The sequence below is a fragment of the Macaca nemestrina genome, chromosome 11 (assembly GCF_043159975.1).
Source record: "Macaca nemestrina isolate mMacNem1 chromosome 11, mMacNem.hap1, whole genome shotgun sequence".
Lineage (NCBI taxonomy): Eukaryota > Metazoa > Chordata > Mammalia > Primates > Cercopithecidae > Macaca > Macaca nemestrina.
The window spans coordinates 134981540-135005209 of record NC_092135.1 but is presented as its reverse complement, the minus strand read 5'-3'; the positions used below and the strand labels follow the sequence as shown (position 1 = coordinate 135005209).

At 43.6% G+C, this 23670-nt stretch overlaps 1 long non-coding RNA gene across 5 annotated transcripts in view; it reads left to right on the top strand.

Annotated features, from left to right (window-relative positions):
• LOC105473850 (uncharacterized) overlaps window positions 1-23670 on the top strand; it is a 173506-nt gene that overhangs the window by 149428 nt on the left and 408 nt on the right. Inside the window, exon 5 of one of the 5 annotated variants that reach the window (XR_011610173.1) lies at window positions 16334-22987. The exons of 1 other annotated variant lie outside the window; for it this stretch is intronic. This is a non-coding gene — a long non-coding RNA (uncharacterized lncRNA). Of the gene's footprint in view, window positions 1-2416; window positions 7249-16333; window positions 23668-23670 lie in introns of those variants that run through there. 3 more of the 5 variants (XR_011610176.1, XR_011610175.1, XR_011610177.1) reach the window with 3 other exon arrangements.

Sequence of the window (23670 nt, the reverse complement as noted above, 5' to 3'; positions counted from 1 at the left end):
TGGCTGCAGGAGCTCCTCAAAGAGCCCTGCTGTCCTCAAGTCCCCAAAGCTGCACTGTGTTCTCAGAGGAAATGGGGGGGATGCCCTCTCCACTCAGCCACTCTTGTCCATGGGCTGTGCTGCCTGTCTTACAGGGACCCTCCTCCTTCCTGCAGCTGTTCTCTGTGGGACTCCCAGAACAGGGTACCTTTCTGCACCCCTTCCCTCGGCCAGTATGCATGCAAGAGACACTTTCCTCTTCATCCTTAGCAGCCCCCAAACCTCCTCCATGACATTCCGCATCCATATTATGTTGTGTGAGACTCATTCTGCTCCATACTACATTATTTGAGGGACAGTCTCTGCGGCTCTCAAGCCTAGCACAGTGCTGGCTCAGAGAAGCATCTTCGTAAATCTCCACTTAAGGCACAGCTAAGTGGACATGTCCTGGGCTGGACCCACCATCTTCCCCTGCAGCCTTCTTTTCTTCTGGTTTCCACCTAAGACAAGGGCACCGCCATCCCTGAGTTACCCAAACCAAAAATCCGGGAGTGATTTCCAGATCCCTACCTCATTGCACTGGAGTTCTCTGTTTGCATGTCTGTCTGCCCTCTCAGGCTCTGGGATTCTCAAGTGCAGAGACTGAGTTGTATATCTCTGTATTTCTATTATTTCACACACATCTGGCACATGATAGGTGATGAATCAAGGGTTTGCACTGAGTCACTGGGGAGTTGAATGAAGACTTCATCCGTGTGTGAAGTCACGCTCTGCACTCCTGGAGGGCACGTCTCTGCACCACCCATCTGATTCCCAGAAGAGTCTCTCTAGGTGGATTTTAAGTTATTTCGAGACAAGAACCCCTGCTCCATGGAATCTCTGTGTCACCACTTTCACACACACAGCCCCTTACGTGTTGAGAAGAAGGGATGGCGGGCCACTCACCACACTGAGTAGTCTGCAGCTGGGGAGGAGAGAGCTGCGTGTGGACTGTGTAACTGTCCATGGATTCTGCACAGATCTGGAGTGCAGGAGGCCACAGAGTGAACTTTCCACCATTGAAGACCAAGCCATGAGCCACCAAAATGTGTAACATGAGTCATTTTATACATTTCTCTAAAATATATTTGACAAGTTTTATTTATTTATACCAAAAAATAACCAAAATGGGCCACATTGGGAGACTCTCCAGGAATTCTCTGTGCACAAATGACTCTGAGTAGAAGCCTGTTCTTAGATCTACTGACCGACCAGCTTAGAGGCATCTTTAGAACTGTGGGCTGGAGAAAGGGTCCTAGAGGGGCTGGTGGGTGAGAAGAGGGAAGGGACATCTAGGGGAATATATGTATGTGTGGGTTCCCTGGGAGCCCCCAGCCTTATCCCAGGAGTCTACTTATGCTTGGACTAAGAATCTGTTCCCGCACCCCAAGTGTCTAAAGCATCTGACAGACATAAAACATCGTGATTTCCAGGGGACAGCTGAGACAGCTGGTTCAGAAAGGGGCCAGGAAAGCTGGGCTGATGCCCGAGTTCATTTCTAAACAGATCATTAATTTACACAACAAATATTTATTGACCAGAAAATGACTACTTGGAGAATATCTCGGTCTTTGAAATTTCCTCATATATCTATTTTGTCACCCTCTCTGTTTTCTTTTTCTTTTCTTTTTTTTTCTGACCCCAAACCCTCATAAAACCCTTGAAGATAAAAGGTCCTTGAGTTTGCAGCGGGTCTGAGGGCTGAGAAGATGGCAAGGTGGCAGCTGTGGGTGGATGGCCTGTTCCTGGCTTCTGTGGGAGAGAAGCCTTTTCCCAAAACTCTGACTTCATCTCCTTTTGCCCCTCCACCTTGGAAAGGCCATGCTGGTATTAACCAAAAGGGACCCTTGGAGCCTCAGAACTCTCTCAACTTTCTTCCTGCTTCTACACATATCTGCATGAGCACACAAGGGCACCCCAAGAAGCTGGATGGCTAAGGAGGGAAAAGTTGGCTTGGGGACTCTGGGGATCAGACCTCGGGGGTCCCCAATTCAGATGAAATGAACCGTTTTATTATGACAGGATTCCACAGAGTTCTACAAGGTTAGAGCAGAGTAATGGCCGCAAACCATATGTCGCTTCATTTCCTAGCTTTTCTGTGTCCGCCCTCAGCTGTTTCTGATGATCCTATAACGTGGCAGCCTCTCGTGTTTCTCTTGCCTGGCCCCTTTGTGACTTGATCCTTTTGATTTATTATTCCCTCTCTTCCTTTTAGTGTTTAACAGCAGAACCTGCAGTGTTGCTCTGGGTTAGGAAACCAAACAACTGAACTTTGTTACAAGTTGCCTTAAAATAAAATAGACTGTGGCTGATATCCAGCAAATAAAGCCTGTGGGCTTTGTGACATTGATTCTGGCTGTCTGGGGTCCTGATGTGTCCCCTCTACTTTCGTTTCTAGGATCCAGATAAGTGAGGCCATAGGAGAGCAGACGCTGGATAATGGAGGCCGAGCGAGGCATTTCCAGACTGTCAGGAAAATGGAGACGCTGTCGCTTCCAGGAAATACAGGCACATAAGGCAATGTACAGCTGGAACATCTGGCCTTATAAAACTAAAAATAACACCCCATAAAATACATTTTATTCATTTATTTTGACAACGGGAACACACTTTCCATTACTCATGACTCTGTAAGTCTCCCTGGTGCAACAGTCCCGCCATTACATGCTGTGGGATCAACACCGCCTTGGTCACATAGATTTGCCACTCTCCCGTCCTCCTGGTTTCCCAAAGGTCAGGAACTCTGACTCTGCTCACGGTACAGCTTCGGCTTAAAAGGCCCTTCCCCCTCCTTTGTTCATTGCAATCCCCTTTCTTCTTTGAGACTCCCTCCCTGAGGCGACTCTCAGGCTACTTCATCTGCTCTTAAGCAGGAAGTTGCCGCCATCTTGTTTGCCACTTTCTACCCTTTTTCCTTGATCATTTATTCGGTTGAGTCAAGGCCCCATATTCACAGAAAACATTCGCACTGGGTGTTTGTCTCCCGCTTTGCTCCAAGACTCACCCTTATTCTGGATGATTTGGATGTCCCTTGTCCTTGACCAGATGGCCATTGTTCTTTAAGCTTCTCAACCGATTGGCACATTCTTTCACTTTACTTAGGGCATTTGTTATCAAGGCCCCTATTTTGGACATGTCCCTGTAATTTATCTACTTCTAAAATCTTAAATTCCTCTCCCCTGGGAGCTCTCTGACAACAATCTCCCATCATCCCAGCTCTTTCTTTCTCTGATCCCTTTCCTTCTGTTCGAGACTCAGAAAAAATCTCCAAGAAGTTGTTCCTTTGGTCATCTTGCAATAGATCTGCTCCCCTCTCTCTCACCTTCACTATTCTGATAATATTCAGCCCAGATCTGGGCTGCCACAACATTCATATTCTCATGCAGATCCTCAAGTCATTATCTTCCTTGTCTTTGTCCTTCTATTTCTCCCTTCCCGGAAAGCCCAGTGACAATTCTTCCTGCTCTACATAGCATTGTGAAGCTTTCAGTTTCAACCTGTATTTCAGAGCTGCCTGGCCATCCCTCTGTGTGGTCCTTGGTAGCCTTTTCTCATATTCTGCGGAAATCTAGGACAGCTTTCTCAAACTTACTTTTTCCCAAACTCTGATTTCATCTCCTTTTGCCCCTCCAGTTTGGAAAGGCCATGCTGATATTAACAAAAAGGGGCCCTCGGAGCCTCAGAACGCTCTCAACTTTCTTCCTGCTTCTACACATACCTGCATGAACACACAACCTTGCCTCCTTGCTTCCTTCTCTCCAGTCATGAAATAATAGGTTGACTCCTGAAGGAATTACCCTCCACACCTGTTCTGGATCTCATTCCTTTCCTCTCTCTAGGGATCTGTACTCATCAGTCATACTCACTCCATCCTCAGTCCACAATCATAACTACTGAGTCTTTTTATTCAGTATTTGAATATTCTCAAGACTCTTCTATCTTTAAAATAGTCTGAATTCTTACTTCACCTGTCAATGGATAGACTTGGACCTTTATATCTTCTTCAAATCTTTATATTCCAGTGCTTAACATTCACACATTCACCCTTTTTTCTGTTCGTCCACTTAGCCACCTCTCCATTCAAACGAATAAGTTTTGAATATCTCTACTATGCCTGGAAACAACTGGAAACTTGTTTATACAATAAGGTTCATCACAGCATTATTTATTATAATAAAATTAAGCAAACTGCCAGAATGTCTGAAAATGGAATGGTTAAATACAATAGGGTAAAAATCAGATTTTTAAAGGCATTTAATGATAGAGGGGAGAATTCAAGCTACAGCAAATAGTAAATGACAAAGCAGGACAGAAAAATTTATACAGTGAAATCCATACTTGTGCTAAAGAGAACATAAACATATAATCAGAAGAAAGGATTCCAAAAAGGTCTTATCTATGATTATGAAAACCTTAATTTTTTAAATTATACTTTAAGTTCTGGGGTACATGTGCAGAACGTGCAGGTTTGTTACATAGGTATACATATGCCATGGTGGTTTACTGCACCCATCAACCCATCATCTACATTAGGTATTTCTCCTAATGTTATCCCTCCCCTAGCCCCCCACCCCCTGAAAGGCCCCAGTGTGTGACATTCCCCTCCCCATGTCCATGCATTCTCATTGTTCAACTCCCACTTATGAGTGAGAATATACAGTGTTAGGTTTTCTGTTCTTGTGTTAGTTTGCTGAGAATGATGGTTTCCAGCTTCATCCATGTCCCTGCAAAGGACATGAACTCATCCTTTTTTAAGGCTGCATAGTATTCCATGGTGTATATGTGCCACATTTGCTTTATCCAGTCTATCAGTGATGGGCATTTGGGTTGGTTCCAAGTCTTTCCTATTGTGAACAGTGCCACATAAACATACGTGTGTATGTGTCTTTATGGTAGCATGATTTATCATCTTTGGGGTATATACCCAGCAATGGGACTGCTGAGTCAAACGGTATTTCTAGTTCTAGATCCTTGAGGAATCGCCACACTGTTTTCCACAATGGTTGAACTAATTTACACTCCCACCAACAGTGTAAAAGTGTTCCTGTTTCTCCACATCCTCTCCAGCATCTGTTGTTTCCTGACTTTTTAATGATCGCCATTCTAACTGGCATGAGATGGTATCTCATTGTGGTTTTGATTTGCATTTCTCTAATGACCAGTGATGATGAGCAGAAAATCTTAATTGTTTTGAAAAGTTTTAGTTTGAAAACTTCAATGATCATATATTTATAATGAAACAATAAATATTAACTAGTTCTAAATATTGACTGAAAGAAGGTACAGCTTCAGTTGGAAACAACAGTAATAGTAGCAAACACATATTTACTACACAATGTTTACTATGAGGCAATGCATAGTAAGATTAACTCGTTTAAACCTTATAGCAATCCTGTGGTGTGAGAATCGTCAATAGCTCCATCTTAGAGATGAGGAAACTGAAGCTTATAGAGACTATGCACCTTGCTTTTGGTCATGCTGGAGGTGTGACTGTCAGGATCCAGGTCACTGCTCTGTGTGTATAATTTTTTGGTATTATATTTGTTTAAAAATATTATATGTAAATATATTTTTTCATGTTGTTAATTATGTTTTTTGGGTTTTTTTGTTTCTGTTTTTTGACTTTTCTGTTAAGGCAGAGTTTTATTCTGTTACCCAGGCTGGAGTGCAGTGGCACGATCTCCGCTCACTGCAGCCTCCACCTTCCAGGTTCAAGTGATTCTCACGCCTCAGCCTCCCAGCCTCCCAAGTAGCTGGGACCACAGGTGCATGCCACCATGCCTGGCTAATCTTTGTTTTTTTTTTTTTTTTTTAGTAGAGATGGGGTTTCGCCATGTTGTCCAGGTTGGTCTTGAACTCCTGACCTCAGGTGATCCACCCACGTTGGTCTCCCAAAGTGCTGGGATTACAGGCATGAGCCACTGTACCCGGCCAGATTTTTTGTTAGAAAGATATTTTAAATTTTTATGTGCTCAGATTTATTGATTTGCGCCTTTGTGATTTGTTCAGGAACGTAGGCACTTACGTCTTTGACTATCCAAAGATTAGCTGTCAAAATTACCATCTACTTGTGTGAATGTAAATCTTCGAGATCATTAATTTGTTTTTCATCTATTAGAAATAAGATACTAAATAAGGAATGGTAAATAAGTTCCAGTTAGATGCTAACTCCAGTTAATTGGTAGTGGCCATCCCGAATGTGGTGTTGAGAAAGATTCTGAAGGGGTCACATATTTTTTTAAATCTAGATTTTTTCCCTCCCAGATAACTAGCCAATGGTCCAAGCACCATTTAATTAATTAATTAATATTCAATGAAATTTGTTTTGCTTATCAAGTTCTATTGGCATCGTTACTGACAAAGCTGGTTTCCCAAAACTGGAGTCTTTTCCTGTTCAGTGTCATGAAGCTGATACATGAAACCGAAAGCAGGGCAGGCTTTATTCCATGGCCACAGAATTGAGAAGCAGGAGCATGGCTCGCAAATCAACTTCTCCACTAGTGAGGGGTGAGGGGGTTAAAATACAGAGTTCCTCTAAAGAAGGGGTTGGATATTAAAAGCCAGGGGAAGAATATTCATGTCTTTTCTGGAAATGGGCAATGAACTTCCTGGAACTGGAGTGCTGCCTTCATTTTTCCCTTTTATGGCCTCCTGTAGTCATTGTCATGGTGATTGGCAACTGTTATGGCACTGGTGAGAGTGTCATTTAGCATGGAAATGAGATTATAATGAAGCCTAAAGTCTTTTTGAAGTCGTATGGTCAACTCTCTTGGATTTAACCAGTCTCCCCGCTGGTCTGTTTACAAAGGAAAACTTTTTGTCACAGGCATCCTGTTCCATAAAGATCAGTGGAGTCAGGGCAGGTCGAGCTTTAGCTGTGTCACATAGGCATCACGCTGGGTAACAGCATCTCTATTTAAACTGGGGTGTAATTTCAACTATATTTTTGTTTTTGTTTTTAGTGCTAGAGGACTTTCCTATATGTCTACTCCAGATTATATTTTCCCTGAAATTCATTCTGTGGCTTGATTAGTTGATTTTTGTTCTTGTAACTTAGAGAGTTTGGGAGATCACTTTTAAAACCCTCTCTAGCAGCCTGACCCAGGAGAAGCTCACTTGTTCATTCATTCAGAACATAACAAATACAAAGAGATAAGACATGCATGGCTCCTTTATTTTCAAAGTTGAATAAAAAATGGGACAGTGGGACAAACCACTTTTAATTCTTTTTTTTATTTTTTTTTTTGAGACGGAGTCTCGCTCTGTCGCCCAGGCTGGAGTGCAGTGGCGGGATCTCGGCTTACTGCAAGCTCCGCCTCCCAGGTTTATGCCATTCTCCTGCCTCAGCCTCCCGAGTAGCTGGGACTACAGGGGCCTGCCACCTCGCCCGGCTAGTTTTTTGTATTTTTTAGTAGAAACGGGGTTTCACAGGGTTAGCCAGGATGGTCTCGATCTCCTGACCTCGTGATCTGCCCATCTCAGCCTCCCAAAGTGCTGGGATTACAGGCTTGAGCCACCGTGCCCGGCCAACTACTTTTAATTCTTATTATCCAAGCTATTTGAGTGTGGTGGGACTTCTGTACGTAGCCAGACTGGTTGGGCTACTCATTACCATTGTGGACTCATGGCAACACCAGACTTACGTGTCATGGACCAACTATGTGTTAAAATCCCATCTGGACCTGTAGAATCAATTATCATTGCCTTACTCTTATTGATATGGCTTATAAATGGTTATTGGAATAGAAATGGTATTTGCAGTTCTAGCCACAAAGTCCAGCTTTAATTAAAAAAAAAAAAAACGAGGAAGCCCTCCACCGCCAAAGGCACACAGACAGCGAGAAAAAACAACCCATTTTGGGGACGCAAAGCAACTAATAGTCTGGACTCAAATAACATAGTTGTTAGGACTGTGATATAGAGACTTAAAAATAGTTGATTAATATATTTGATAATCTAATAAAAAAGTAGATCATGTGTGTGCACAGATAGAAAATTTTATTGAAAAGATGAAAACTACAAGAAAGGGTTTAATAGAAATGTCATAAATTAAAAACAAAACCAAAACCATGTTAGTGGAAATGAAATAAAGGATGTCTTTGACAGGCTTATTAGCAGATTTGACAGGCTCATTAGTAGATTTGACATAGCTGAGAAAAGAATCAGTGAAGCTGAAGATAGGCCACATAAATTACCCAAGTTGAAACACAAAGAGAAAAATAAAAGATGAGGGAAAGAAAGACAGAGAGAGAGAAAGAAAAAGAGAGAGAGAAACAGAGTGAGAGAACAACTGAGACCGAGACCGATAGAACAATAACATTTTTTGTTAATATGATTATAACTGGAGTCCCAGAAAGAGAAGAAAGATGGAAAGAAGAAATACTTGGAAAGATAGTAGCCACGAATTTTCCAAAAATAATAAAATACATCTAAGCAACAGACCAAAGAAACTCAGAGAACCCCAAGCAGGATAATTTTCAAGAAAACACATCTAGATATATTATAATCACACTTCTCAAAAACAAGTAGAAATAGAAAGTCAGACGTAGTCAGACAAAAAAAGGACACAAAACATACAGAAAAATAAAGATAAGAATTACAACCAACCTCTCAACAAAAACTATGCAAACCATAAGTCAATGGAGTGATGTTTTTAAAGTACTGAAAAAAACACAACTGCTAACCCAGATCTCTATATCCAGTGAAAATATTTTTTTTTTGGTCAAAAATAAAGGCGAAATGAAGACTTCTTCAGAAAAACCAAGTAGAGAGAATTTATTACCCAAAGACCTGTACCACATGGAACGTTAGAGTTCTTCAAGCAGAAGGAATATGATACCCAACAGAAACCAGTATCTATAGAAAGAAAAGCTAAGCTCCATAAATAGTAAAAATGAGGAAAAGAGCCAATAATGCCTAAATAACAAGCCCTTACGCTTGACCTTTGTGTGTGTTCTACTGTATAGATCTTGTCAGATATCCAGCCAAGACAAGTAATATAAAAGAAGGATGCATGACCCCAGCAACATATTAAGCATTCAAAGCTTCCAATTATTTAAGCCTTTCCCTGGATTACAGAAGATCACAGAAAATCTAGACCGTGCACATCAAACTGAGTCTCCTTGGAAAAGTCCTTTCTATCAAAAATGTTTTATCTCACCCCCAAAAGTGTTTATTTTTGTTTGAAAAATTACTATCAGTATTCAGACTCAGGGCCATAATGGTTGTCTCTCATTTTCAGTAATAAATTATTACAATCAAAGGGGCTTTTAAAATTTTCCACCTGAGAAAATTGAGGCCCGTGAATGTAAAGAATTGTGGAGAAGCTGAAACAGCACAGGTTTGGAGCCAGCAGAACTTGATTTCCAACACTGATTTTACGATCTTTGACCTTCCACATGTTATTTAACTACTATGACTTGTTAGCAATACATAAAATACATTCCCAATAAAGAAGAGCAATACATAAAATACATTCCCAATAAAATAGCTTGGATAATTATAAAAGGTGCTCAATAAAATATATTATGATAAAACTGACAATGAAAATATTTTTATGGCTCTGTGATCTATCTTTTTTAGCAATGTAACCTGGGAATTTCACTTAATCACTGTGTTTCTGAAAATAACAACTCTTTGTGAGGTTATTGTGAGGTTAAGTGAGTTAATGATTATGTTTAAAACAGTATTTCACAAAGTAGTAAGTGCCTTTTGTTATTATTATTACTTCGGGAATACAAATTTTAGGGGCAATCTGAATCACAGATTTTGTGGATTGAAAATTTGCAAACTGGAAATATGCTGTGACAATATGTCAACAGCTTAAGGACCTTAGAAGCTCTTTTGATAACTTTCTTTAGTAGCCCTACTATCTTTTATGCTGATCTTAGGAAGGTTCATTTTACTGATAAACCTTACAACCCACATTTTAAACTATGACAAAAGGATTGTGAACAGAGAATTGTCTGCCTCTAAGTACAAAAGAAGAAAGGCAGAACTTGAACATCAGAATGATGTAAGCAAGAAACAACAGTTCCTTGAAAATGAAAATACTAACAAATGAATAGACAATATAATGTTTGGCTAAATGAAAGTAAACAAAGTAATTAAGCACCCTCACACCACACACAAGAAAATGTGAAAAAAGAAAGGGAAAAGAAATATCATTAGAGGAAAATGATACCTTGACCTCTCATTCATTTTTAAATGTTCTTATTCCTAACATAAACAAAACACAAAAGAAAGAGAGGGGAAAAAAATACTTTTGAAAACCTTGTGGCCAAACCAATTTTAATCTCTATTTTCAGCAGCCTTAATTTAAAACTCAACCACACTGTAGAGAATGGTTAAAACCTAAAGGAAACCCTGTCATTTCAAAACTTAAATGGAAACAAACACCCACCAATGAGTGAGTGTCTCATTTGGCAAAAACATTTAGTGCAGATTACCAAAATACCCACTCGACATTTCAGGGCAATATTACATTTTGAAACTGAAATGTCTCTATACATGAGCTATGATGTTATCTTTCATAGGCAGTAAGGTGATTCATGGTAGACATGCCTAGGATCCACGGAGCGTGCTAGTCAGACATCACCATCGTTCTCCCAATGCCGTGAGATGTGCACCAGCACTAGAGTGACACCTGAAACAGTCACTCGCACCCACGGGCTCTACCTGGAAAAAGTCAAGGGGGCTAGTCCTCAAGAGCCCAGGCTAGGGACAGACACAGTGGTGGGTCATCCCTATAAACCCAGCACTTTGGGAGGCCAAGGCAGAAGGATCCTTTGAGGCCGGGAGTTTGAGATCAGCCTAGGCAACATCACAGGACCCTGTTTCTACAAAAAATAAATAAATTAGCCAAGCATGGTGGTATGTACCTATAGTCCCAGCTAGTCGGGAGGCTGAGGTGGGAGAATCACTTGAGCCCAGGAGTTCAAGACTGCAGTGAACTATGTTTGCACCACTGCACTCCAGCCTGGGCAACAGAGCAAGACTCTATCTCTACAACAAACAAACAAAAAAAGCCCAGTTTAGGAAGCTGTAATGTCTGGGTTTACATTTAGCTCCTTCATGCATGCTGGCTAATCTTGGGCAAGTTATTTAAACTCTGTGTGCCTATGGTTTCCCTACCTTTAAAATAGTGATGATGAAGACAATGATGCCGGGATGCGGTGGCTCACGCCTGTAATCCCAGCACTTTGGGAGGCTAAGGTGGGTGGATCACCTGAGGTCAGGAGCTCGAGACCAGCCTGGCCAACATGGCGAAACCCAGTCTCTACTGAAAATACAAAAATTAGCCGGGCATAGTGGCAGGCTCCCGTAATTCCAACTCTGAGGCAGGAGAATCGCTTAAACCCGGGAGGCCGAGGTTGCAGTGAACCAAAATCATGCCACTGCACTGCAGCCTAGGCAGTAAGAGTGAAATGATGTCAAAAAAAAAGAAGAAAGAAAGAGAGAAAGAAAGAAAGAGAGAGAGAAAGGGAGAAAGGAAAGAAAGAGAAAGAAAGAGAAAGAAAGAGAAAGAAAGCAAGAAAGCAAGAAAGCAAGAAAGCAAGAAAGCAAGCAAGAAAGAAAGAAAGAAAGAAAAGAAAGAAAGAAAGAAAGAAAAGAAAAGAAAAGAAAAGAAAAGAAAAAGAAAGAGAAAGAGAAAGAAAAAGAAAGAAAAAGGAAAAGAAAAAGGGAAAGAAAGAAAGAGAAAGGAAGGAAGGAAGGAAGGAAGGAAGGAAGGAAGGAAGGAAGGAAGGAAGGAAGGAGACTATGATGATGATGACGGTGATATGTACTTCAAGAGCTGAGGTGAAGATTACATGAGTTGATGTGTGTACATACTTAGAAGGATGCTTATGCATTCTGTATAAGTGTTAGTTCTTATTGTTATCAAAACATGTCTAAATATTAACGTGAATTTGTTGTTTTAGTGAGAATTTTCTGTCAGCACAGTAGTAGTGGGTGAGAGTCAAGCATTACTCTCTCTTGGATTCATCAGAAATTGGCTTTGGCTGGTCCTGCCTTCCTATCTAATTTACAAATCTATTTCACACAAACATCATTAAAATGAAAACCCAAATCCTAACTCCACATAAAAATACACCCTTCATACCTCAAAACCAAGTATAGCAAAAGGAGTGTGCTCTCCTAACTGAAAATACTTTTATACATAGTCTACTCTTTCTTACTGTATGAACAAAATTGTGATGCTAATTAGGCCTTTTAATTCCAAATCCAAATTTATGAGACAAACCTGGTGAATGTTTTACGAGACAAATGGTTACTATTGGAATAATTGATCTAGTCTTTCAACGTAAGAGCTTAATACGCATTATAAAATTTTTAGAAACTGAAGCAACCCCTGTACTTGCTAATCTTATTTATTAACTATCAAAATGTCTCCAGGCAATATAGCCATGTATTCCAAATTAACAACAGGTGATTGCTAAATATATTACTTTCCCATTTTAGTGTTTTCCCCTAATTGTCTAACACTTCTCTTAATTAAATATGCATTTGCTTAAATAGTGTATCCGTAATATATTTAAGTTGTTCATCATGAAATGCCATAAATTAATTTTACTCAAAGTATTTTATGGCACCCCTTGCACGTACAACAGTTCCTTCCAAAAGGTGAAGGTTAGGTTTCTTAAGACACTTCTCATTAGAGAATTGTTGATTGTGGAGTTACAGATTCTAGGTAGAACATTGTGTTGGAAGAACTTTATTACTGCTGAACCAATGGAAGTCCTACAGATAGGGTTTTTTAAAATTATGATCACTAAAATAGAACCAAAAATACAGCACACTAAATAAGTAAATGAGTATTAATGGTAGAGATGTATTAAATTAGTAGCCATTAATACAGTTACATTGATTTCCATTTATCTTTAATACCAAGTTAAAAGAGGAAGGAGGAAGGGAGGGAGGTGGTCACTGTTGAAAACAGAAAGCCACCCTTGTACTTCTCCCCAGAAATCCACAAACCTGTCCTTAATTTTATTTCAAATGTTCAATTTGTACTTGTTTGTAGTGACCTCAGGGCCATCTGGTAGGTTTGAAGGAAGTGAGCTTTCCTGAAGCTCTTTCTCCACACGTCCGAAGGAAGTGGAAAGTGAACAATCTTTCTTTGAAGGGATTTCGTCCTCACAGGGATGCAGCAAACCACTGCAGTTTTGTCTGAAGTTCAAGCTTTATTCATGAAGGACATTGATTTGACTGCCTTCTCAGTAAGGTTTTAATAGTGACATTTTCTCCAAGTTTGGATGCAAATAAAAATGATTTGATGATTCTTTGAACTCTCCAGGGTCCTCCTTAGGTAACCCCAAGCCTAGGTAGATTTTGTAAATGGAGGGAGAGTAACTAGCAAGATCAAAGCTAATTTTCACTGATTTTTGTCAGGCTGAAGAAATAGTTTCAATGCACTACAGCCTTCACATGTTCTCTGACCAAGTGTCTTCATTTGGGGACTGTCACAGCACAAAGGTTTAACAGATAGGTCATGCCAGTAGAGGAGAAATCTCTCCAACCTTCCTCCCCATCCATTGGCAAACAGCGCCATTAACAGCTGCTTTGAAAGCCGTGACATGCCAGGATCACCCTTGGTGACCACCAGTATGGCCAGGTTGAAAGCTGTGCTTGTGGCAACAGCTTGGAAACTTCAACTGTGGCAGGGGAAAGAGTGAGGGCCTGCCAAAGCCTGGCCAGGAGGAGGAAGCCTTGGTTGTGATGACTCTTCAAGAGATACAGGTGATGCCACGTGGGAGGTTATCAGTGAGGTACCTTCCAGACCTGAGTCAGCCTCCTGAGCCAGCAAGAACCCCGTTTTCAGTGCCCCCGTGAAAATTCCTTTTAATTTTTATTTTTTTGAGACGGAGTCTTGCTCAGTTGCCCAGGCTGGAGTATACTGGCATGATCTCGGCTCACTGCAACCTCTGCCTCCCAGGTTCAAGTGATTCTCCTGCCTCAGCTGCTGGAGTAGCTGGGATTACAGGTGTGCGCTGCCATGCTGGGCTCATTTTTGTATTTTTAGTAGAGATGGGGTTTCGCCGTGTTGGCCAGGCTGACCTCGAACTCCCGAATGCAAGTGCTCCACCTGCCTCAGCCTCCCAAAGTGCTGGGATTACAGGCCTGAGCCACTGCGCCCTGCCGAAAAATTCTCTACTCAGGGCTTTACTTATACCCTTCATGCTCAAAGCAGGTAGTGCCAACAGAAGTGAAGGCTGAACCAGCAATTTACGTGAAATATACATATGTTGCTTCTCTCGTCCACTTTATAAAAATCTTAAAGGCCAAATAGGCGAGGATTTAAATAGGTACATTTCACAAGATTTGTGATTTCATAAATGCTCATCTTTATATACATTTGTATGAGGGAAGTGCTGGGAAGGGAAGTGCATGGTCCCTTAAATGATACAGAAGGGCTGGGCAGGCGCGGTGGCTCACGCCTGTAATCCCAGCACTTTGGAAGACTGAGGCAGGCGGATCACCTGAGGTCAGGAGTTGGCCAGCCTGGCCAACATGGTGAAACCCCGTCTCTACTAAAAAGACAAAAATTATCTGGATGTGGTGGCTCATGCCTGTAACCTCAGCTACTCAGGAGGCTGAGGCAGGAGAATCGCTTGAATCTGGGAGGTGAAGGTTGCAGTGAGCTGAGATTGCACCACTGCACTCCAGCCTGAGCAACGGAGCGAGACTCCATCTCAAAAATAAAAATAAAAATAAATGAATAAATGCATAAATGATACGGAAGCGGGGAAGGGAAGTGCTGGGTAGAGGAAGGAGTAGTTCCTGGCTAGGGCTCCACCCCCAGGCCTGTGCCCCCGAGCCTAGGTGAAAACTGGCATTTTTGTTTTCCTGTCCAAATGTTGCATTTCCCAAGACCACCCTGGCTGCCACACCCCCATCTTGTGCCTATGAAAACCCTGAGACCCTAGCAGGCAGACACGCAAGTGACTGCCCGTCGTGAGGAGCACATCAGCAGAAGACACCAGTGGCTGGATGTCAAGAGCACACTGACAGGCACCAGCAGAACGACACAGAGTTTGGCTGGGGCAGTCAGAGAAGGGATGGGCCACCAAGTGGCCTGACTCCAGGAGAAAACCATCTCCCTTCTGGCTCCCCCATCTGCTGAGAGCTACTGCCACTCCATAAAACCTTGCACTCATTCTCCAAGCTCACGTGTGATCCAATTCTTCCAGTACACCAAGGCAAGAACCCCAGGATACAGAAAGCCTCTGTCCTTGCAATAAGGCAGGGGTCTAATTGAGCTGACTAACACAAGCCCCCTGTGGATGGCTAAACTAAAGAGCACCCTGTAACACACGCCCACTGGGGCTGTAAACATTCACCCCTAGTCATTGCCGTGGGGTCGAAGCACCATAGCCTGCCCGTCTGTACGCTCCCCTGGAGGTCTGAGCAGCGAGGCACTGAAGCAGCGAGTCACACCGCCATCACACACCCTGCGAGGGCGACGAGGAAACCTTTCCTGTTTCACAATCATAGCAACAGAAAGAAAGCCCTTATTTGGGCTGCTCTCCACCACTTGGAGGTGTCTTGAACGCTCTTCCCACTTTGACTTCTTTCCTCTGTGCCCTTTTCTCTAATTCATAAGCACTGATCAGCTAATAAGCTATCCTTCTCAAGCAACATACTCTATTTCCACTAGACTTTTCTGGAACCATTATTCCTTAATCCAAAGTCGTAACTGGAAACGTCAGATATCTCCTGAAGTGTGTTGTTTTCAGTATGATGTGCATTTCGGTTAGCCTGGCCATTCAGTCTCTGCAATTCATCGGAAAATTGCTTGTCTCAGCCACCTGAGCTGGCCAGAATAATTGTACGTCTCTAGGGAGAAGGTAGCTCCCTCTCTTTTCCCACCGTCTTCTAGGAGAGTTCGGAGGAGAACATGTATCTTATTTATCACAAGGCTACTAACCTTGTAAGTAGCCAACACTTTGCGCAGAAAACACTCCAGATGTTTCCAAGTGGATCTTGGGAAGTGAGCATTTAGGAGGCTCCGTTTGATCCATGAACACTCGTGATACTTTGACTTTCTCTGACCCTATAAATAATACAGCTGTGGTAGATAAGCCGAGCAACCCTGGGAAAAGCTCTCGAGGTCTTCATGGGAGCTCTGAAAGGACACAGGGCAGCACGACTTCCTTTCCTACAGCCGTTGTGCTCCCGGGGCTCTCCCGTTGATATCTGCCACTACAAACAAGTTGAGTTTCCTGGAAAAAATGTCAAGTTCCCTATAGAAGTGGTCTGGAGCAGGGTTCTTCACTATGTTATCTTTCTATGTACTGTTTGGTTTTTCTTCTAGGATAACAGAACTTCAAGAGGAAAGGACAGTGAGAGACCATGACTAAAGAATTACTCCGTGAACAACTCAGGAGGACCAGCTATGATTTCACTGTCATTCAAAATAGAGAAATAATATTTATTTCAGCTGCTACCCATAAAATATTTCTGAATGTGTGTACAATGTTCATGCTGCAATGGCTGCTGTGCCATGAAAGAGGTGTTGACACCTCGTGGGTGGCTTTTTACAATCCCCTTGGGCAGAGATTGGGGGATTGACAGCCCCGTCCCCTCATTTTCCACACCGAGGGGCAGTTGGGACATACGTAAAAGCTCTTTCTCTAGTTAGGACCTGTTGCTATAAATCTAGCATCAAGAGTATCACTATTTTCTAAACACTTTGCCAGACAGCCTTCAGAGTATAATTTTCTGAAGTTTATAAAGCATAACTCATACACATACCTAGTGAGCATGTTCTGAAGGTATATTTAACTCCTGCATGAGGGAACAGGCAGGATGAAAGTGGGTTCTAAGAAAGAGACTAGCATACATGATCAATGGGAAAAACGATAAGTAGGCTTGAAACCACCTTTGCAAAAATAATAACCGAAGAGATTAAGACAGTGAAGGAGATCAGACCTAGCCGACCCCATCTTGCTTCTAGCCTTTAAGCTGTCCTTGTTCATTCCTGGGTGTAGGCTGAACTAACTTTGAGAAGGAATTCGTTCATGGTTTAACTATGAAACAAAAAAATTGATAATGGCCCTTTCCTGAAAAGACGCCCTTCTTGCCTGGGGACCAGTCTGCCTTTGCAGGACTAACACATTAACTACAAGAGTAGAAATTACAGTTTAGGGGTCCTGCAGCCTCTGGCTCCAAGAGTCTGAACCTCCCCACATTGCTCCTGGGGATAACATCACTATTGTAAAACCTAATATCAGTGCTTGAGATATTTTGCAGACCCTGCACTTGATGGATCAGCTGACACCACCCAGACCCGTAATCTGGCTCAACCAGTTCTGCCATCGCACCAGGAACAGAAGACAGCAAGAAACACTCACTTTGACCCTCTATGATTCCATCTTTATCCTGACCAATCAGCACTCCCCACTTTCCAAGCCCCTACCTGCCAAAGTATCTTTAAAAACTCTGATCCCCGAATGCTCAGGGACTCCGATTTGAGTAGTAACACAACTCTGGTCTCCTGCACAGCCAGCTGTGTGTGAACTACTCTTTCTCCATTGCAATTCCCCTGTCTTGGTAAATTGGCTCCGTCGAGGCAGCAGGCAAGGTGGACCCATGGGGCAGTTACAAGACGGCAAAGTTAGAAACAAGACTGGCAATGCCCCATGGGTCAAAAATAATTCATAACATTGGGGCTTCATTAAGTTTTCTACTGGACAGAAACAATTTGCAATGTATCCTTCCTCTACATTGTTTGCCACGTCAATTGTAAGCATTAAATAAAAATTTAAAATAATTATTTTAGAGCTTCAGGTGCACCTTACAGGGACTTGTTAGATTGTTAGACGCTGCTTAGTGTGACATTGAAAGAGGGCACCATACTTTTTTTTTGCCTTACTTCTAAGTTGTGGGTATCCTTTTCTTAACACTTCTTTTCTGTGATTCTGTACAAGACAATTGTTGATGAAATGGGATTTTCTGGATGGGAGGTCCGTGTACTTTACTGAAACCTCTTTCTACAGTTCTCAGTCTTTCAAGTGGGATTCTGTGAGCTGACTCATGACAGCTGAGCATCACTGGAGATTGGCTTCAATGGTCCTCAATGTGCAGAACATAAATAGCAATTTCTACCATCCCTCGATACCATTTGTGGGGCCTTTTATATGGAGTATATAAAAGTATTTGCAGGTCTTGGTTTATCTGTCCCCATGTGACATACCTATAGAACAGGTATTTTCATCCCAGCTACTTATTATAAATATTTAATAAGTAGGCTAATGGTTTGGAATTCTATTTCTCTATTTGCATGAGTCAAATAATAGACCAAATTCTTTCACAAGGAGGAGATGTTAACATACCAAAAGAAACTGAAACAAGAGCATTGAACTCACGGCGCCCTTCAGAAACACCTGCCAACAATGGGGCAGAGTGTCCAGCTGCCTGGCCAGTGTGTGCAGGGGCGGGGCCCTTCCTGTTCACAATGGCTTTGCCCGGCAGTTAAAATGCAAATGGAAGGCAGACTGAGAGTGCATCAACCTCTCACATCTCAGAGTCTAAAAGGCGGCCTTTCAGTGCCTTCTGTTCAAATTGCAAATGCTCTTCCTTTATCCTTCGAGGCCTGGGAGACAGTTCTGAATAATTCTTCCCCAACAAATTGGCTTTCCTTTTCCCAGCGACGAAAGCCCTTATCGGTTTTAAAAGTGCAAAGGACAAACTTTATTCAAGAGTCTTAAGGCAGATGAAGGTTCACAGACACTACAAGGGCAGTTCCAGAGCCTCCACGTACAACCGTGTCCTTATAATGACTGGTCCTTGTAAGAGGTCAGCAACACTATCCTGTTTTCCTCTACAGGCCTGGGATTCCCCTTCATTTCTTTGCATCAGCTTTGTCAGCACAATTACCCAGAGTTCCCAAGAATTGGGACATTTCCAAGAAATTGCCCAGTGGGTCAGAGGAGTGCTGTCAAATGAGATGGACCATCTTCAAATCAAAACGTGGGTGGTTTCTGCTCATTGCTGAGTGTTTCACTTCCATTCTGGAGTCTAAGAACATCACTCCAGGAGATACAATGTCAAGGGCCCCCGCCACTCTCCATCATTGCCCAACTCATAAGAATCATCCCCCAAATTCCTTCTATTTCTCCAAGGTGGGGTAACCCAGGGCTGGGTAAGCCTGTTAGGGCAGGTCACAGTGGCACATGCAGAGGAGGAACTCAGACAGACAGACAGAAGGTGACAGGGGACCAGCAGCACTGTGTGCTCATCACCACCCTCAGGAATTCAAGGGCCCTGTCCTGGTACCTGGGCCACCTTCTGAGATAAGTGCTACTGAGGTTCACGGCCAAGACCCTTGCAGGAAATTCGGAAAGCGGTTGGTTTCCATGGAAAAGTAGTCTGACTCAGAAGGCGTTTATTCAACAAGGTGGAAGCTGACAGCATGTTTCTTTGCTCTGGGCCCTGGAATTAAACTCCTAAGAGACCCTATTCTTTTCTGACGACTGCTTCTTTGGAAATGGTACAGCTTGGATTTTCAGGGCAATAAACTCATGTTTTCTTGGCTTGCTAAACTGAATAACAAAAGAAACAGACATGGGGACCTGTCTGCAGCCTACAGTTGGTTGTCAAAAGAAAGAAGAGAAAAGTCCTTCTTCAATTTTTAACCATCCAACTGATCTCAAGTATGCAGCCCTTCCCTAGGCAGGGGAGATCACAAGGACTTTATTACTTGTGCTCTCAGGGTAATGAGACTTTGGTCCTGCTCACCCACCGCCTCCTGTGGTCACGTCAAGGCCCCACCTCTTCTGCTTCTCACCTACCACTCCCTCGGCTGCAGTCCTGCCCTGGGTAGGAGGAGTCGTATGGGATGGGCCACTGTCTTGTTTTGCATTGTGCACACACCTGGCCAAGGTGGTGGTCTGCTTTCGGCTCAGGGTCTCATAAGTGGTCCATGAACTCACACCCATCAATCTCCAGCCATCAAGACTCAAGCCCCTCAGGTTGGCAAAGATTGGGGGACTGACCTCATGTCATCCCCACATTTTCCACATTACCGCCAGTTAAGAATTTCAGCCCCCATGATCAGATGGGTGAGAAATAACCCATCTTCATTTTCTTCAAATTAGCCTGACTCTGACTCCATAGGTCCCACCCACCAGGCAGGAGAGGACTGAACCTCATGGCTACTGGCGCTTCCCTATCTTCTGAGGCTTCCTCTTCCACCTCAGGACCTCAGGAGAAGGGCCTCGGACATTCCACCACTATGTGTGTGGTCTGGCAGCTTTCTGCCCTATGCTCCTGTGGAGCTGGGAGTCTTATACAAGACAGACTATCTGATGCCGGGGCCTCAGCCTTTTAAATGTACTCACGGGCCCTGAGGAGGCCTGGCCTCCTCCTGGGGATGCAGACAGGGAGCGACATGCATGTAACCCCTGCCCACAGGCTCCGTGAACCTCAGATCTGTTCTCAATCTAAGAAACACAATTCCACTTCCCCTTCACCTCTCTCACTCCGGGACACTTTGCACTACCTTTTCAATGGGCTTAAAAGAGTGGAGGAAAAATTGTCTTCAGACAACGTTAAACAGTTTTAAAACAGAAAATTTACTTACAGGGACTTCGTAGATGTTAGAAGAAATCACCAGGTAGCTCCAGGTAGCTAGGAAGTAGGAAGAGCCCACCTCTTCTTGGAATGAGGAAGAACACACATGAACTCTCATCTCATAAAATCCAATAGTCAACTACAACATGGCTTATGTGAGTGAAAAGATCCCAGAATGAGACCACCTGCGTGAGCCTGTGCCTGGTGGTCTCAGAGCATCCCCCTCCTCCCATCCATCCCTGCTCTGCCCTGTATCATGGGGGTCTGGCCTCTGCAGGGCTATGAGCCCTGGGTTCCTGTGTCTCTGGCTTCTGACTGGGTTGGACCAATGGGAAGCCTGGAGGGACACGGGTGTGTACAGGAGTCTGGGTGGGCTTCTTGCCTCTCTTTGTTGGGCTGTCTTGCCTGGAGGCTCTTTCCTTCTACAAGCCAGCTTCAGCCACAGAGACCCAGCCTGGTTCTAGCTTCCCTCCAGTAAGTCTGATGGGCTCTGACAATTGCCTCCTTCCTTGTGCATCCAAGAGCTGGTAGCCACTTCCTGATGCTGTGGACACCAGGGTTGCCTCAGTGTCCCTTGTCTGACTTTTTGGCTCTTCTACCATCTACAAGGTCCCTGTGATTAAATTTCCTATCTTATAAAACTTAGGATGACTGTTTATCCTCACTGGGTCCTGACTTAGCCACTTACTACTGTGTGGATGTGGTCAAGCTTCTTTCTCCTGCTATGCTCGGTTTCCTCATCTGGAAAGTAGGATAATAATGGGTTCTTCCTTAGAGAGCTCACCCCAGAGTGAGTTAAAAAAGATAATCTTCAGAACTTGTTACTTGGAGCTCACACAGTAAGTGGTGGTGTTTGGAGTCTGTGCCAGAGGGTCCTGAGGTGTGGGCTGAGGGTGATCTTTGGTGGTGCCTGTTCACTGGATTCAACAACTGCCAATCACAGCGTGAGGACGTTGTTCACTTTTCCGGTGGTTTTGTTTTTTCTGTCTCTCTTCTTCTGGATACAACGAAAGCTGTAGTCTGTTCCTAGTATGTCTTTAGAACTTGGAGTCTCCATGACGAAGGGAGAAAGAGCAGGTCTCACACTGAGGAAGCAGAACACAACAGCATCGTTCTGTTTACATGGAATTTGCTTTTACAGCCAACTTCTACTGATGGCAAATGATACAGTGTTCCATTTCTGGAGGTGATAAAAAGTTCTTTTCATAATGATTTCATGTAAGTTTAAAAAAAAAAAAAAAAGATCGACTTGGAAAAACAGAAGTAAAAGAGTGCAGTTGGGAGGAGCTTGATGACCTGAGCTTGGAAGGCCTTTCCTGCAGACGTGCTCTGGGGCTATTGGGTTGAATCAGGACACGGAACAACAAAGACGGTTTCTGCCTTCAAGGAGTGCGTGGTTCTTGGCCAAGTTCAACAGGAATAATATGACAGAACATAATTAAATAGCAAGTAATTTGTTACAGATGCAAATTCTGCAAAAGTTCAAAGACGCATGGGCCAACGGGGTCGGGAGAAGGCGGAATGGAGGAGGCAACTTAACGGGAGGGATTCTCGGTGGTGAACACAGGTGCAGAGAAACGGGGACCTGGGTTAGGGGAGTGAAGGAGAGCGAGTGTGACAGTGTGGCAAAAATGGGTTTTGAGTTTCTGGGGTAGAGATCCAGGTCGGTGTCAGGGGTGCTGGGGGTTCTGGGAAGGAAAATGATGACAAGTTGAGGGCAGGAAACGTGGAGTTCTGCATCATTAAGCCTCAGTTTCGCGGGAGGCTGTAGTCCTTGCAGAATCGTTTTTGGCTGCGGTGTGCAGTCGACATCTGCGGCTGAACCACTGCAGAAGGAGGACAGGCAGATGCTGTCACCCTGGTGTAACCCTGTTCCTCCGGAGAGAGAGACTGGGAAGGGGCCAGGTGAGCAGGGCCAGGGGGCAGCAGCGCCATCAGGGCACTCATGGGTTAAAGCCTCATCTGGGGACACAGTGAGGAGCTGACCCGGGAAGGAAGAGGCTACAGAGTTCTTATCAGACCACACACACACACACACACACACACACACACACACACACATGCGCGCGCCAGAGATCCAACTCTTCCTACAGTTTCTCACCAGGAAAGGGGGTCATGGCTGGGTTGAAGAAAGTGAGGCAGGAGTGTTTCCTTGCAAGGAAGATTTGTGTGGAGGGGTCTCTCCCAAGGGTGCTCATGTCAGGCAAAAGGTTCTCTCTGTGGGATCCCCAATCCATCTGATCTCCTTTCTGCAGGAGCCTTGCTCTTCCTCATGGAGACACATTTGCATCTAGAGGGAAAATTGTGAGTAAAAGAGATGACTACAAAATGCACATGTGGATTCCACCGTGGGAAAGTGGGGAGCCCGGGGCCGGGCACAGCATCCTAAACGAAGGTGTGTCACAGGACAGTCGCATGCTCAGGCTGCCCTCAACAGAGAAATAGGTGAAGGAGAGCATTTCTCTTTCCACAACTAACAATATTCTTATCTTGACAAGAACTGGTTTTTGTTTGTTTGTTTGTTTTGTTTTGTTTGTTTGTTTGAGACGGAATCTCACTGCAACACCCAGGCTGGAGTGCAAAGGTGCAATCTTGGCTCACTGCAACCTCCACTTCGCTTCACAGGTTTAAGTGATTCTCCTGCCTCAGCCTCCCAAGTAGCTGGGATTACAGGTGTGCACCACCACACTCAGCTAATTTTTATATTTTTAGTAGAGACGGGGTTTCACTGTATTGACCAGACTGGTTTTGAACTCCTGATCTCAATGATCTGCCCACCTCAGCCTCCCAAAATACTGGAATTACAGGCGTGAGCCACCGTGCCCTGCATGTTTCCCTTTTTAAATTTGGTAGTCAGGATTTTATATTTTGCTGCAAATGATACGAGAAAATTCAAAGAATCACATAAAATCACGCTCTCCCCTGCCTGCTGTCACTTGCCATCTATCAGTGGCACCAATCTTCAGCGGTGGCCGTAACTAAATAGCCCATGCTCCTCAGCGGGGCTGCACACGTGCAATGCAGTTGCAATGTGTAACACGAATATGCAACATCTACAGAACAAATTTTCTTCTTTTC